Source organism: Thermobia domestica, chromosome 5, assembly GCF_964235325.1.
Source record: "Thermobia domestica chromosome 5, izTheDome1.hap1.1, whole genome shotgun sequence".
In the NCBI taxonomy this organism is placed as follows: Eukaryota; Metazoa; Arthropoda; class Insecta; order Zygentoma; family Lepismatidae; genus Thermobia; species Thermobia domestica.
Genome location: NC_137458.1, coordinates 170,056,013 through 170,072,047, shown reverse-complemented (window position 1 = coordinate 170,072,047; position 16,035 = coordinate 170,056,013). Strand labels below are relative to the sequence as shown.

At 36.6% G+C, this 16,035-nt stretch overlaps 2 protein-coding genes across 3 annotated transcripts in view; one reads left to right on the top strand and one right to left on the bottom strand.

Moving 5' to 3' along the window:
* The window catches only part of LOC145686263 (mannan endo-1,4-beta-mannosidase-like), a 506,707-nt gene that overhangs the window by 139,843 nt on the left and 350,829 nt on the right, over window positions 1-16,035 (bottom strand). The gene's annotated exons all lie outside the window — the stretch shown is intronic.
* LOC145686267 (uncharacterized) overlaps window positions 1-16,035 on the top strand; it is a 223,769-nt gene that overhangs the window by 191,755 nt on the left and 15,979 nt on the right. Inside the window, exon 5 of one of the 2 annotated variants that reach the window (XR_014131564.1) lies at window positions 9,004-10,063. The exons of the other annotated variant lie outside the window; for it this stretch is intronic. The gene's annotated coding sequence lies outside the window, so the exon portion shown is untranslated. Of the gene's footprint in view, window positions 1-9,003; window positions 10,064-16,035 lie in introns of those variants that run through there. 2 annotated transcript variants of the gene reach the window in all.

Genomic DNA, 16,035 nt, shown 5'->3' with positions numbered 1-16,035 from the left:
TAGTAGTGGTGAAATCATGGTGAACAGTAAAGTTGAGCAGCGCATTAACATCAAATTTCTGGTGAAATATTAAACAAAACACCGACGGAATGTTGTGCAATGTTAAAAGAAATGTATGGTGATAATGCTATGTCACGTGCGCGAGTTTTCGAATAGCACAACCGATTTTCAGAAGGTAGGGTGGAGGTTGAAGATGATGAACGACCCGTCCGCCCTTTGAGTTGAAGAACGGACGAAAATGTTTAAAAACATAATGAACTTGTATGAAAAGACAGACTTCCGAGCATTCCGATGATCGAAGACATGACGAACATTAACAGAGAGAAAGTAAGACAAATTTTGCATGTCAATTTAAACATGACAAAAAATTGTGCAAAAATTGTCCCGAAAAACCTCTCTCAGGAACAAAAAGACATTTGAAAGACCATTTGCTGCGACGTCATGGAACGACTCAAAGCATACCCAGACTTGCTAACACGTGTCATCACATGTGATGAAACATGGATTTTCCAGTATGACTTCGAGCGCGTCAATCCATGCACTGAAAGACTCCCACATCGCCAACATGAAAAAAAAGCACGAATGAGCAAGTCGAAAGTGAAGGCAATGCTAATCGTTTTATTCGATATCAGGGGTATCATCATGACTAAATGGGTGCCTCAGAATCAAACGGTGAATCAGACCTACTACAAAGATGTCCTAATCAAGCTAAGGGAAAGAATAAGGAAGAAGATACCGGATTTGTGGAAGAACGATGCATGGATCCTCCACCAAGACAATGAACCTATCCATAATGCCCTTTTAGTGAAGCAGTTTTAGTAGCCAAGCGCATTCCTGTGCTCGACCATTCTCCATATTCCCCAGACCTGGCCCCCTGTAACTTTTATCTATTCCCAAAAGTGAAAAGTGCATTGAAGGTAACACATTTTCAGTCTGTGGAAGATGTGAAACGAAAAACGCCAGAGTTGTTGAGCGGTGTGACATCTGATGACCTACAGCATTGCTTTGAACAATGAAAGGCACGTATGCAACGGTGTATAGGTAGGGGAGGGGAGTATATTGAAATGAGAACAGTCAATTGTAAGTTTCTTTGCAATACATCACATTTATGAGACCAGTCTCGTTATTTAATTGCCACACCTTAGTGCGGATCCAGGGGGGGGGCGATTGCCTCCCCAGAAGAGGAAACTTTCTTATTTTATATATATATATATATATATATATATATATATATATATATAAATATAACCCATCCCAATGTTTGGAGCTCTTAAAAGTACCTAAGTAGCAGTATTACAACCTATCGCCCCCTAGAAGTCCGTCCTGGATCCGTCCCTGCCACATCTCTCTCTCTCTCTCTGACACACACACACACACACACACACACACACACACACATATATATATATATATATATATATATATATATATATATATATATATATATATATATATATATATATATATATATATATATCGGGTGATTCACGAAATCTATAACAGGGTATTAAATAAGTTCCTAGTGCAGAGAAATTTTTGAAACAAAAATATTTACTACCAAAGTGGATGTGCCAAATCACGTAGTGATGTTTCTGAAATTAGGGGCGTCTCAGGAATACCTTTATACTTCAAAATTTTAAATGGAACGTGTATTTATTTTTCTCCCATTGAAACAATCGCTAAATTTTGGACAACTTTGAGAGGAAACACTTTGCCATATCTCTCGCCGTTTGGGAGCTACACGAACTCATTAATACGTCAATGTGAAGATTTCTGCATGCTAGAACTCAAAATGAATAGAAAATAATAAACTAAAGCGAAGTATGAAAGGTACATGAGGAAACAAACGTGCAATTTTCAAAAATAGTGGCGTCTCGGGAATGCCTCTATTGGGGGCGTATAATTTCAAAATGTCAAATAGAAATAGGGGTCGATTGCCTGCGTTGATAGAAGCGCCACTTTAACACAATCTTCTTTCTCACCTCAATCGTAGGTTGGTGGGCAACATGGAAATTTTAAAACTTTATAACAGCCCTTGGGAGAGCTGTTTTAAGTTCATGACAATTGGTACCGTATAGCAGCTATAGAAGCTGAGTTTCTCGGGGGGAATATGATGAGATACTATTTACGATGCTAGAACAAAACAAAATAGAAACAATAAGTCGAAATGAAGAAAAAAGTAATGAATCTGCTGTTACTGAATTGTAATATGCCATTACAGTCTAATGTGATGATGTTTTTAATAGGAGGGTGCCCGAAATTTTTTGCACCGACTGTACTTGACGTTTAACAAAAAATTTCTGGCTGTTCATATAATTCGTAATATTGTTTGTTATTCTATTTCAAATTAACATGGAAAACTGTAAAATTTATTAGGAATTATAGTTTTGGGAATCAATATCTTTATTTATATATTAAATTAGTTATAAGTCTTGTATATGGATATGTAAATGGATTATTACAATTCTTACGGTGTCAGTGCTATCTGAAAATATAGGTCCACCATTGGACGGAACTTTTCAGATCAAATAACCAATCTAAAATTCGACAGAATTTTCAGGACCACCCTTCACCTCTCTTTTAGATACCTAGGTCCTTCTGAAATCTAGTTTAATCCAGATTTTACCAAATTTTATTCGTTTCAAAGCCCCACCGCCAAAAATGCTTTGTTTTGATTGGAGGATTCACCCACGCTATGATATTAGAGCGCGATTATTCCGATTCCATGCCTGAAAATTTTGCTGACAACAGCCAGACTCGGATCTTCCAGCTCAGAAAAACAAAAAGGAGCTAGAAAAGCTGCAGTAAAAGGTAAAATTAATATAACAGTTGAATAACTACCATCCAGGAAGCTAAGGAGCCATAATTTGCTAGATTCTCATAGTAATAAACCGGACTGAAGAACTAAAATAGGAAGCATAACTCGGTGACGCCATGTTGTGCAGATATAGTTAGTGATGGACAGGTTCTGCGAAGTGCATCAGTTTGCGAGTTGTTCTTAGGGATCCACAAACAGTTTCGGAGGAGTAGTGTTTTCTCCCTTAAAATATTCTTATCCTAAAAACTATTTCTTTTCGAGTTACGTAAGGCCTGCCCCACTGCCGTTTGTGTTCGTGTATGTAGCGGATGTGATTTCTTTTGTATTTATTTATTAGTAACATGGCGGTATTTAATTTCTTTGTAGTTAGGATAGTAATCATAATGCACGTGTAAAGTTTCAAGAGGGCTCCTGTCTACTCCCAAATTGGGGGTACGGCTTCCAGCGGGATGAGTTGAACATGTAGTTTGTTCCGGGTTCCTGCCCCTTCAGGGCAGGGGTCCTATTGTTAGTCAACACTTTGATATGTCCCCTCGGGGGCATTGATTAAACAGGTTGAGTTAAGAATGTGATTCAGTGAATACAAGGGCCAATTGGTCCTGTTCCTTTCTTTCCCTTTCCTTTCGTAAACCGATAGAGCCGATTTAAAATTGTAAAATCTGAATGTTGTCTGTGTATATTTATTAGTATAACATGTATTAATGTAGTGTGTAGTATGGATGTGGCATGTATGTGTTCGTAATGTAGTATCAGTAGTAATGGTAGTTACGTAATGAAAGAGTGTGTGAGATAATTAAATATGGACAGTGTAGTATTTACTATGCGATAATTTTTTTTATTATTCCTTCATTAAATGAACTTATAAAAGTGAAAGTGAACGTAATATAGTACAATAATTCCGTGTACAAGGTCACATTCAGTGGTTCAAGGGTTGATCATATCGTCGCTAGCCCCCTAGTGTCAAAAGTCATTACTAACCGTCATTCTTATGTCGATGCTCTTAGTGATTTAGTTTCCATGGAATTGACCTTTCTTTTCGAAATAAAACCTAGAAGGTATAATTCCCAGCCCATATGGATGTACAGTTAGGTTAAGTGACCCAAAATTAATATTTTCTGAAAATTACAACATTCTGCTTAGTCTAGAAATCGAAATATTTAAGTAAATAAACAATACGTAATTTCTTAACAGAAGTCGGGCGATATGATGCTAGTTCTTCGCTTTGAAATTATATTAAATGTTCATTTCTTTTTTTGTGGCTGCAGAATAATTTCATTGTTGTCAGAATTTCATAAACATTAAATATTATCGCAGATAATTCTATTTTCAGTGAACATACGTATGATTTTTTTTCGTTCTTAATAAAGCTACCAGGTATTACATAGTATTGTGTGTGTGGTGAAAGAGTCTTGAGTTCGAGTGAGGTTGTGCAGTGATCGGAATGGGAAATGTTTGTAGTGACTATAGATTTTAAAGTATTATGATGAAATGTGTATATAGGCTGGGCGTAGATAGAGGAAACAGGGTGTTTGTAGAATATAGCGTCGTAGTAAATGAAAAAGATGATGATATGAATATTATATGAATATTAATATGAATATGAAGTATATGAATATTGTAGTAGATGAATATAGAAGATAGGACACCCATATAGTTAAATATATAGTAGCCCAGTGAATACTTCGCCACGTGTTGATATATATATATATATATATTGAATAGATACGTATAGCTACAAACATCTCAGGTTCTGACCCCTGCATCGGAATATCACGCGGACAGGAGGGCGATATATAGTCGGACTATGGTAATACTTTGTAGTTTAATGTGTTATAGTAATGATCAACTATAATATCATCTGATAGCATGGGTAGCATCGTACAATCGCTGACTGGACATATTTAATAATCAATTACGCAAAAGACAATAGTAGCTGTAGAACGGGGCTGTAGTGAATTATATTTTCTGGTCGGTTTTAAAATAGAATATCCTGCTCCGTGAGATTTTTTTTTCCTTCACGTTACCTACTCGGGCTAGCTTACAATGTTCATGGAGGCGACAGCTCTGACAGGGTTACAGAATCAAAACAATTAGTTATTGAAATTTATTATACCGTACCCGGGCATCGACCCCTCTCCCCTTGAATATTTTCGTTTTCTTTTCTTAGTTTTCAAACTAGATAGTGATGGAAATTAATCGATGCCTCAGAATTTAGCGCATTCTGCGAAGGGGAGCTATCGGTGAAGTTTGGCAATAGAAATCACCGATCCAAAATCCAGTTTATTTAATTTTTTTTTATTTTGGCAAATCCATAATTAGGGTCTCTCTTATTTCATTGCCTTCGGTCTAATTTTCGTACTTTCCTCTGGATCCTTTCTCAGTTTTCGGAGAGGTCGGATGATTTTTTTTTCTGAAATTCCAAATTAAGACTCTACTCCAACCTTCCGGAGGATTCCGGGATCTGCAAGGGTGTTGACCGGATACGGTGAGTGGTGGGATTTCCCTAAAGCCTTTGTCTTTCCGAAAATCCCATCGGGGACACAGACTTGTCTCATCTTCGCAGACATCTTTTTCGGCTATTTATTTGGTAAGCCGAACCCTTTTTGGCATAAAAGAGAATATTTGGTTATAGTATGTTGTATACGTAAATTCGACCCCTTATCTTTCGTAGTTGTAGTGTTCTGTCTCCTCTCTTTTTACCTATACTTCTTCTACTTCTTCTCTAGAGTTTTTTTAAATTTCAACCTTCCCCCCCCCGATTTTTGAACTTGTCGCTTACGATTTATTTAACGTACAACTCTGATCTGAAATTACCAGCTGAGACGTTGCAAGACACGATTCATGGATAAAGTAGATAATGATTGGGTCCTCCATCACATTTTGACCTATTGCCAAAATGAATAACGACTTCATATTTGACGACACTTCAATTACGTTCTTTCACCGTCGTCCCTTTAAGTTTTTTTTAATCCATTGGTCACTTTCCTTTCTGTTTTGGTTTTCGTTTATCTTGTAGTTAACCTGGGCCCAGAAATTGTATTTTAGGTTATCTAGTTATATCTTTAGGAACGTTCTTTGTTACGTGCCTGCCTCACAAAGAAGTTTTTTTTTAAAATTATTTAAGCACTAATTGAATATATGAAAGTTAAAATTTATAGACGCGCGGTATCAGATAAAAAATTCAATTCTTTTCTATATGTAATGTCGGAAGTCATTTGTTTTCTTGTACAATGTTTGCAACCTTTTCTAAAATTATTGTTGGGGTTATTACTTAAAATGTGTGCGCGATTATTAAATATAAATATATATAGAGAGAGATAAATGAATACGTCGAAATGTACATGTACTTAGTATGTGAATATGATTTTAAAGTAAAAGTATGATATTAAATGTATTATATGGATATATGTAAGAGCGCTCGTGTCTGTCCCCCCAAACGTGTATTGGTTGCTATAGTTTACCAGTAAGTTTTCCGACGAATATAAGAATATAGATTTTGTCAAGAATACCGCCGTGCACTCAAGTAATTTTTCTTTTCTTCTGAATAGATGTAAATGATAACCTATGTAATTATTTAATGGCATGTATTGAGAAGTAACGGCAGGTCTAAACGTAACCCACATCATAATGAATATTATCCCTGAACTACCAACCTAAAACCATTGTGGAAAGTGTACCTTTAATCCTTCTCACCTGCATATGTATCCTGTAACTTGACCAGTGTTTTTTTTTATCCTCAATTTAAACCATCATACTCCGTACACCTGTGGAAGATCGTTTTAAATCCGAACCATGTATACATATATACAAAAGTGACCCTGGATAAAGGAAAGGTCTCATGACGTGTCCCAGTGTTGAACAAATAACTTGAAATTATCCAATTAATAAGTTTGGAAATGGACTGACTAAGAGGAGAAACATCCTCTGGCGGAAAGTGATTTTTCAAAATCCCTAGATGGGTATAAACGTCGCAGTGTGCGAGTGCAGATATAAACTGCTAAGAGTTACAAACTAAATATAGTTGATGAATGGTTTTATAAACCAATAGTCATATATATATATATATATATATATATATATATATATATATATATATATATATATATATATATATATATATATATATAAACACAAATTAAGTTAAATGGAGCGAAATGTTTTTGGACACTACGAGTAGTGCGTGATTTGTGATTTGAACGCTCAGAATTATTAATATTTTATTTCTCAATGTGAGGTAGAGACTCATAAGTTCTAGTACACCTAAAAGTTTTTTCTTTTCTTTCCTCTTTGTCCATATTTTTTTTTAGTGAAATAAGTGTCTCCTTTGGGTATGTCGCAAATCATAATTTTGCTCTAGCATGCCTAAGATATATGTACTTATTTTTTTTTCTTTCCATTTGTCAATATGATTGAACATATAAAGATTTACTAAAGTATAACTTATGTATTCTATTGATATATAACCAAGAACTTGTGCTTTTAGTATTTCTTTATATAATTATTTCTTTTTTTCACTATGAATGTAATAAACTATTTGTATCCCTGTAGTTAGTTGGTTTCCTTTAAACATATATACACTGTCCTGAGTGAGTGAGCGTGTGAATGCATGATAGATTTAAGTAATTTTAGTGATATCATTTGTTATATTAACATCTATAATATATGTGTCATGTTTTAATATATGTGGTGAGGTAAATAACCTAGGTCATGAAGGACCGCTACTAATGGTTTAAATCGGCTCTAGGAGTGAAACGAAAGTAGCAGCACGAGCCTAAATACGACATCTTTCTTCCAGGAAGTTGAAACTCTTATTGATACGATACATAAATTTATATTGAAAGTTTGATTTTTTTTTCTTGGCTAATTCATATGTGTGGTCGATCCTAGAGAACAGAGTTCAGATGCTGAATGGTTATCAATTACCGGTTGGAATAACATTTAAAAAAATGATTTCGATTTTCTCGTTTCCTGGTCTAGATCTGGGCAACCCCACGAACGTAGTGCCTGGAGCTAGGTCTGGGTGGTATGAGGGAACATGTGTCTATTGGGAAGCATTCCAAAATTGAGTAGTCGTTAATAACACTTAGAATGATTCATCTTTCAACGACTTTCCCGACTTCTTACTATCTTTCCGGAATTATCCAGTAATCTGTTTCTTAATAAAATACTCTATTTGTTTCTTTTTCTTTCTTTTCCTCCCCTTTTCCTACCTCCTTCTTTTACCCTTCTACTTTCTTCTCTTTCTTTTCTATTTCTGAATGAAAGAAAACGGAGTCATGACTGAGAGTAGTCGCTATTGGCGCGGTCAATAAGTTGTTTCGATGAGTTTTCTTCGGGAGTCCGATATGGGATAATTAACAATGAGATAAGTATGCATTGAGGGACGAACAATAACAAGAAAGTTTATTGAAATTTACTTTATTGGAAAATAATCATGATTTCAATTAGTAGGTGTTGTTTAGTAATCGCCCTCGTTAAAAGAGAATTAATTTTAGCGACTCCTCTACACTGCTCTTCTTCGTTTATTACTTATTTTATTTTTAACGTTTTTCTTACAATTGACTAACCGTGACAAGATCTGTTGCCCTGGAAACGGCGGTTTCTATGGCAACGGACAAAGTTTTCTTTCAGAATTGTTGAGCAAAACATGGGGACATGAACCTGGTTATTTGCAATAGAGCAATTTCAGAAAGACATTTTGAAATTGTCCGGGCCCCAAGAGGTATTCCCGAGGCGCTACTGTTTCTGGAAGCCACCGTTTGTTTCCTCATGTTCACTGTCGTACTTCCCTTTAGTTTCAAACAATTATTTGCTATTCCTTTTGAGCTGCAGCATGCGGAAATCCTCTCATGGAAGTATTAATAAGCTCATGTAGTTCCTAAACAGTAAGGTTTCGTCTCAAAGTTGTTCAAAATTTAGCGATTGTTTCAATAAGGGTAAAACAAATTCATGTTTTTATTGAAAATTTTGAAGTTTTTTTTGTAGAAGTATTCCTGAGATGCCCCTGGTTTCAGGACCATCACCACGTGGTAATTTTTTTGTTTTTGTTGTTTCAAAGATTTCTGTGCAATAGGAGCTGAGCTAAAGGCCTGTTACGGATTTCGTGAATCACCCGGTATATATTCTGATGCTTCACATTCTCAACAATTGACATTAAATACTTTTTCTATCAACTCTTTCAACAGATCTATCGCAGTCATGGCAGCTCACAGGATGGGGTGAGAAGAGGTTCTTTATGCATCTAATTTACAAATTATTTTAATTACACTGCAACCCTATAGTACGCGTCACTTGAACTGGTGTATGACCTTCAACGCTGCTCTCACGTCGACCAACCCGGTTGCAGCGACGTTGCCAGCGCAATAAAGTGGGAGACTGCTTCGGTCGGAACTAAAACAGAAATTTGAAGTATTTAATCTAAAACATTAACGCAGAGTTGTAGAACATATTTTTCTGAGAATATTGGTGAAACTACCAAATTTCTAGCTTAATTTTTTCGTATTTTACAGCTGTTTCTATTTTCGTGTGATTTCTTATTGTGATTCCTGCTTCATGAAGACAGTTGATTTTAATAATGAGAATTTGCTTTAAAATGATTAATTTTATATATCTTCTATAATTTTAAATTTCCGTTATGCAAAGCACAAGATCACTTCGATGATTTCAGAAGACTTTTCCATCGAGACTAAATTAACGGGAGGTGTGTGTGTGTGTGTGTGTGTGTGTGTGTGTGAAAGTAGTATTGTTAAAATAGTGACAAGCCACCCATTGAAGACGATCGGAGAAATAAATGGGGGGGGATTTTTCCCTGGGGTTCCATTTGAAATCATCACTGGTTATTAACCAGCTATTTGGTCTTTGTCCTCTGCGTGCTTCTTGTGCCAGGAGTTTAGATTTTCGTTCTTAATTTTAGAGAAGAAAAGGAGAAAAAACTCTGTCAACCATGTAAAGAGACCAAAAATACTGTAAATCTGTCAAAACTCCTTTTGTTTTCTTTACGATCTTATGTTCTTCGTACCTGCCTGAACAAAACCATGGGCAGAGTTTGCAATTTACATTCCAAACCACAATTCCACAGACGAATTTCTGGGAACTGAATGTAAGAAATTTTTTGTACACATACCGTATTGTATAGAACATATTCATTCATTATAAAACCTCTTTCTCCTATGCAGTGTCATTAGCGTTTGCTTTAATACTTGTAGTTTGCTTGTGTAGAGTGCGAATCCATTCATATATATATATATATATATATATATATATATATATATATATATATATATATATTAGCAACTGTGGCACAGTGGCTAAGCTCTTACCTTTGGTGTAAGGAGTCCCTGGTTAGATCCTACCTCTCGAAATGTTTCGTGGAGGACAAATACCGTTTGCGTAGATTTTCACGATGTTTTCTCGTTTCCCTCACTTTCATCATTCCACCGCCTTTCATTACATCTTTGTCTCCCTTAGTCTGGGTGAATAACCGTTGGACGTTAAAAATACAGTATTAATTTAAAGTAACGAAGTTTGGCAACATCGAGCTGCAGACTCATTGGTTGACGTGATACGCCAGTTCGCTGACGCGGACTATAGATGCGTACAACACTATAATTATCATGTCCAGACTTGTAAACAAAAGTTCATTGTAGAAACCAAATATAATTTTAAAATGTCAATAACTCATTCTGTGCGAAAAAAAAGCAAGTTTGTATTTAAATAAATGAATTTAGGTTTCAGGATGGCATAGCTGTTTGTTTATAGGAGAATGTAATAAACTCATTAAATGGTAAGGAAATGTCGCATCATAGAGTAACAACCGGATTATGGAGAAGCAACGGCACTAGATGTATGTATGGTTAAGATTATTGCCCGATGCATGTGAAGACATTGTGGAATACTCAGAGATAAGAGGTGCAATGTTCTTAAATTTCTTTGTTAAAGTTAATGCAGAAAGATGGTAATGTCATGTATCAAAATCATGTGATGTACGAATACTGGACTCTCACATGAGGCTTACGTCAATGATAACCAATTGGGAAAGTATAAAACCTCCAGAAGGGACCACTTTCGTCACCCTTTCTCTTCACCCTGAATCTCGGCTCGTCAACTTCGTAATTTCACTTCATTAGAAGAGGTCCAGTCTGTCACCTGGGGTTGTGTCTAGTTGGACTTAGTCTGTCAAACGTTTTATCATTCACGTATTTCCTCTTAGTGAGAGTCTACGTTCAATCAGTCTGAGCACTTGTAAATCTTTACTTTCTGGACTGTACAACCTCTTCAACCAATAAATACCGTCATCAATCAAGTTTAAATCTACGTTTAATTTCTCTGGAACATCGTTGTACTTTATCAGGGAGTCGAACTAGCGATCGTCAGCCGACGCCAGAAGAAGAGACGCCGCCCAAACCGCTCGGTGCGCTACACTGCAAACGCATTTTTGGTGTTAAGCAGTGCGATAGTTCCAGTGCTCCAGAGTTTAAGAAGAAGCAGTAGTGGCAGACCGCGTAAATCTGACATAACCACCCCTAAACAAAAAGCACTACTTTGTTGGAAGCAGGCAGCTCCCTGGACTGGTATACATCGATAAACGAACACTTTCCTGAAGCTAACTTGTGTGTGATTCCACATTTGGAGGAGGTTCCACTCCAGTACGAACCAAGACTTACTTTCATTTGGCAGAACCACACTGGAAAAATTCAACTGGCTTGAGGAAGCAACATATCTGGATTCCCGCCTTAGAGGACACAGTGCCATCCATGAGGACATCATCTTGTGAAGTTGGCAACCAGCAGCACATCTCCAAGGAAACTTCGCATCAAGAATAATTGTGAGTTGTAAAACTTTTGTTGCTTCTCAATCAATTCATTATTTTTCAAGTGCAAATTAACATTCTTTAACAAAATTTATAATTTTTCATTGTATCAAAGTGTAAATTTTGCTTAGAGGTTTCCACGTAATTTTAATCTAAGTCCAACAAAAAAATGGCTGGAGCAAGGGACAGTGACAGTGAACCTGAAACTACTCCGACTTATTGCTCCATTAGCGAAGGTTTAAAATTAATTTCAGGACCATTTACGGGAGATAAACGTAAGCTTAGAGAATTTATAGTCAGGGTTGGCACCGTTTTTCAAGTTGTTGATCCCCAGCAGCATAACATATTATTAAAGTTTGTTAAGGCTAAAATTACAGCAGACGCAAAGTCAAAGCTGCTTGTTCAAAGCTCCACCGAAACATGGAAGCAAGTAAAAGGTATTCTTGAAGAAAACTATGCCACGAAACGTACTTTAGATTATTATGCATGCGCTGTTTAATGCCCGTCAAGGGAAACTCTCTTGGGGTTCCAGGATCGACTCCCTTCAGTCCGATCTGAAGGAAGCCGCTTGTTGCATTTGTACAGATCAGGAACTTTGCGGCGCCATGTCATTGATTGAACACCTTTCGAAGGCTAGTTTCATTCAAGGACTAGCGCACGAAAGAATTCAAACAATTGTCAGGAGTAAGGAACCGAGTAATTTAGGAAGAGCAGCAGAAGTGGCATTAGAAGAAGAAAGTAATATTCTCTTCCAGAGAGAGAAAGTGCAAACGAAATTAGATAGAGGCCGGCCAACTCCTAATGATGTATTTTGCAATTTTTGTAAAAAGCAAGGTCACGTAGCCTTGCCCTGTTTTAAAAAGAACAGGGATCGAAAAATTCCTCAAGTAAAATATATTCAAAAGAATAAATCCAGTGGGTTTAAGGAAGACTCCCCGAGTAGTCGTTCCTTGCAGCGCGCCACTAATGAAAGAAAATATCATGGTAGTGCCGGTAATTCGGGATATTGTGTAGTCGTCCCGCGCAACACGCCACCGATGAAAAAATATCGTGGAAGTGTTGGCAATTCGGGAAACGTGTAAATGACGAGGCAAGAGAATTGTCTGTTGGCCTCTGCAATAATAGCCCGTTAATATTAACTAACAACAAGGTCAGTATATACATAAAGGAACTAGGACGACAAATAATGCTTTTGGCTGATACAAGGTCTCAATTATCTTTAATTCGATTAAGTGAGCTGACACCTGACCTCCAGCCTCTAGTTGATAAATATTCTGCTACAAAAACACAAAGAATAGATTCCACTCCTTTACTTACAAGCGGAAGAATTAATTTAACTTTGGAATTATGCCAGAAAGAGATAACACATGAATTTCCCTGTGTGTCAGATAATGTAAATTTAACTTCAGACTTTCAAGGAATCATGTGTCAGATTTCTTTACGAATCAAAAATGTATTTTAGATTTTAGTCAAAACGTGACTTTGTTACAAATTCCTGCTAGGTGCGAACAAATAGTCGAGGTCCCTACAATAACAAAAAGTATAGGAATTCTAAATCGAAAAATTTTGAAAGAAAATGTTTTTAGGTGATGCAATAACTACAGGAGAAAACAATAAATGCATTGGCATTAATCTAAACGCTATTGAATACCCCGTTACAGTAGAGTTTTTTCCCGTAACTTTGAAACCGCTACTTGTTCAGATGACAACTAAAGTGTTGCCAATTCAAGCATCTAATCATTTAATAAATTCTGTTGCAAATTTTGATAGAATTACGAACTAACCAACCACTTAAGGTTAGGACACTTAACCCCAGACGAAAAATCTTGCGTATTAGGAATCTGCGAGGAATTTACCGATGTTTTCTTTCTCCCACGAGACAAAATCAAATGCACTCAAGCGGTTGAACATAAAATTCCTTTACTCCCCCAACATGAACATACAGTACTAAATCGCCGAAATTATCGCTTACCTGAAGTATATAGGGACGAAATTAAAAGACAAGTAGATCAAATGCTAAAAGATGAAATAATCAGTCCTTCAGTATCGCCGTTGAATTCTCCCCTCGTAGTAGTGCTGAAAAAGTTAGATAGCACCGGGAAACTAAAATATCGAATTTGTTTGGTTCTTTCTAGGGTTAACTCTCACCGTCGGAAATGCTTATCCATTACCTAATAATTCCGAAATTTTAGATCAACTAGGAAAAGCCAAATTTTTTACAACGCTCGATCTTTATTCGGGATATCACGCAGTAAAAGTATGTAAGGAGGATCGCTATAAAACAACATTCACGGCAAATAATCAACATTGGGAATACATTCGTATGTCCTTTGGTTTAAAGGGGGCTCCTGCAACCTTTGCTCGATTAATGCAAGTAGTTTTGAGTGGAATAATTGGAATAAAATTCTTAGCTTATGTTGATGATGTTATTATTTACGCACCCACTCTAAAGTCCCATAACGAGAGATTAATTGACGTTTTGAAAAGATTACGTGAGCATAACCTCCAAGTGCAACCGGCAAAGTGCAAGTTTTTACGAAAAGAAGTGATTTACCTTGGACACATTATCTCAGAAAGTGGAGTACGCTCAGATCCACGATTAGTTGAAAAAGTACTCCATTACCCAGTACCATAGACTCAAAAACGTGCGAACTTTTCTCGGACTTGCTAATTACTATAAACGCTTTGTAGAACACCTTAGTGAAATTGCCAAACCTGAATAATCTTTTGAAGAAAAACACTCCGTTTAATTGGACAGATAGAGAACAACAAGACTTTGATACTTTGAAACGGAAACTTAGAGTATCCTGTACTGCGCTATCCAGACTTCCAAACCCTTTATTTTGAGCACAGACGCGACTCAGGTCAGCATTGGGGCCATTCTATCACAAGGAGAATTAGGACAAGATTGGCCAATAGCCTATGCGTCATGCACATTGTCCAAACCTGAATTAAATTATTAAACAATTGAGAAGGAACTGTTAGCAACAGTTTGGGGATGTATTACTTTCAGACCTTACCTGTATGGACGTCGCTTTACTATTGTGAGTGACCACCGCCCACTTTGTTATGTTTTTAGCGTAAAAGATCCTAATTCGCGTCTGATGCGCTGGCGTCTGAAATTAACCGAATTTGACTTTGAAGTGAAATTCAGAGCAGGAAAAACCCATCAAAATGCCGACGCCCTCAATAGAATACGAGTTATAGAAGAAACTAGTGAGATATTAAAGGAAGAAAAGAAAAACCAGATTCTGAAAGAGTTTCGCGTAGCTCCATAGCCGGACACCTTGGACTGAAAGTAACATATGAAAAGATAAAACAACATCTTACTCTTAATAATATTGATCTAAATGCGTGGCCTAACAAAGACAGAGGTAAAAAGCTACGTGAAAAGGTGTGATAGCTGTCAAAGAAACAAAAACCCCGCAAAAACAAAAATGCCTCTTGTAATTACTGATACTTCTGAACCAGTATTTAACAAATGTTCAATGGACATTGTCGGCCCTTTATACCCCAGTTTACAAGGAAATTGCTTATATTAACCTTTTTAGATTTATTGTCCCATTACTTAATTGCTATACCTTTGTCAAAACAACATGCAGACACAATCGCTCGCGCTTTTGTGGAACACAATTTTAAAATTTGGATGTCCTTCAGCTTTAATCACCGATCAAGGAACTAATTTCCTTAGCCAAATGTTTCGACCAGTATGTAGGTTACTAAGGATAGAAAAATTACATACCACTAGTTACCACCCGGAAGCAAATCCGGTTGAACGTCAACATGCCAAGTTGATCCAAATGCTCAGAAATTTCGTTTCAGAGCAGCAAACAGACTGGGACGAGTGGATTCCTTTTGTACTATTTGCTATAAAGACAACAAAACACGCGAGCACAGGTTTCATGAGTTTTGAATTACTTTTCGGACGTCCCCCGAATATACCAGGTGTCTTACAAAGAGCTCCTAGTGAAGTCAACTATGCTCTATATGATTATGTCAAAGAACTTAAACAAAAACTGCAAACATCATATGCTATAGCCAAAAGAAACCTTGAAAAGTCAAAGTTTAAAAATAAAAGATATGATAAATCTTTAAATGTTCAGACATTTAGGGAAAATGACCTTGTGCTACTGTTTGGCGGAACCATCAAAATGGGGGCGATGAAAAATTAATGGCCCAGTGGGTGGGACCATATAAACTGATCAAAGTGGAAGATGTCAACTGTACATTGCAGATTCGAATGAATAAAATATTAAAGGTGCATGCAAATCGTTTGAAGCATTATTATTAAGGAAATGTACTTCCAAGCTGCAGATGCATCTAAGCTTACAGCAATGTTTCTTTTTTCTCTCTCTGTTCTCCCACATATGTTGACTTTGGTTCTGTTATCACTATTAATGAGCACAGT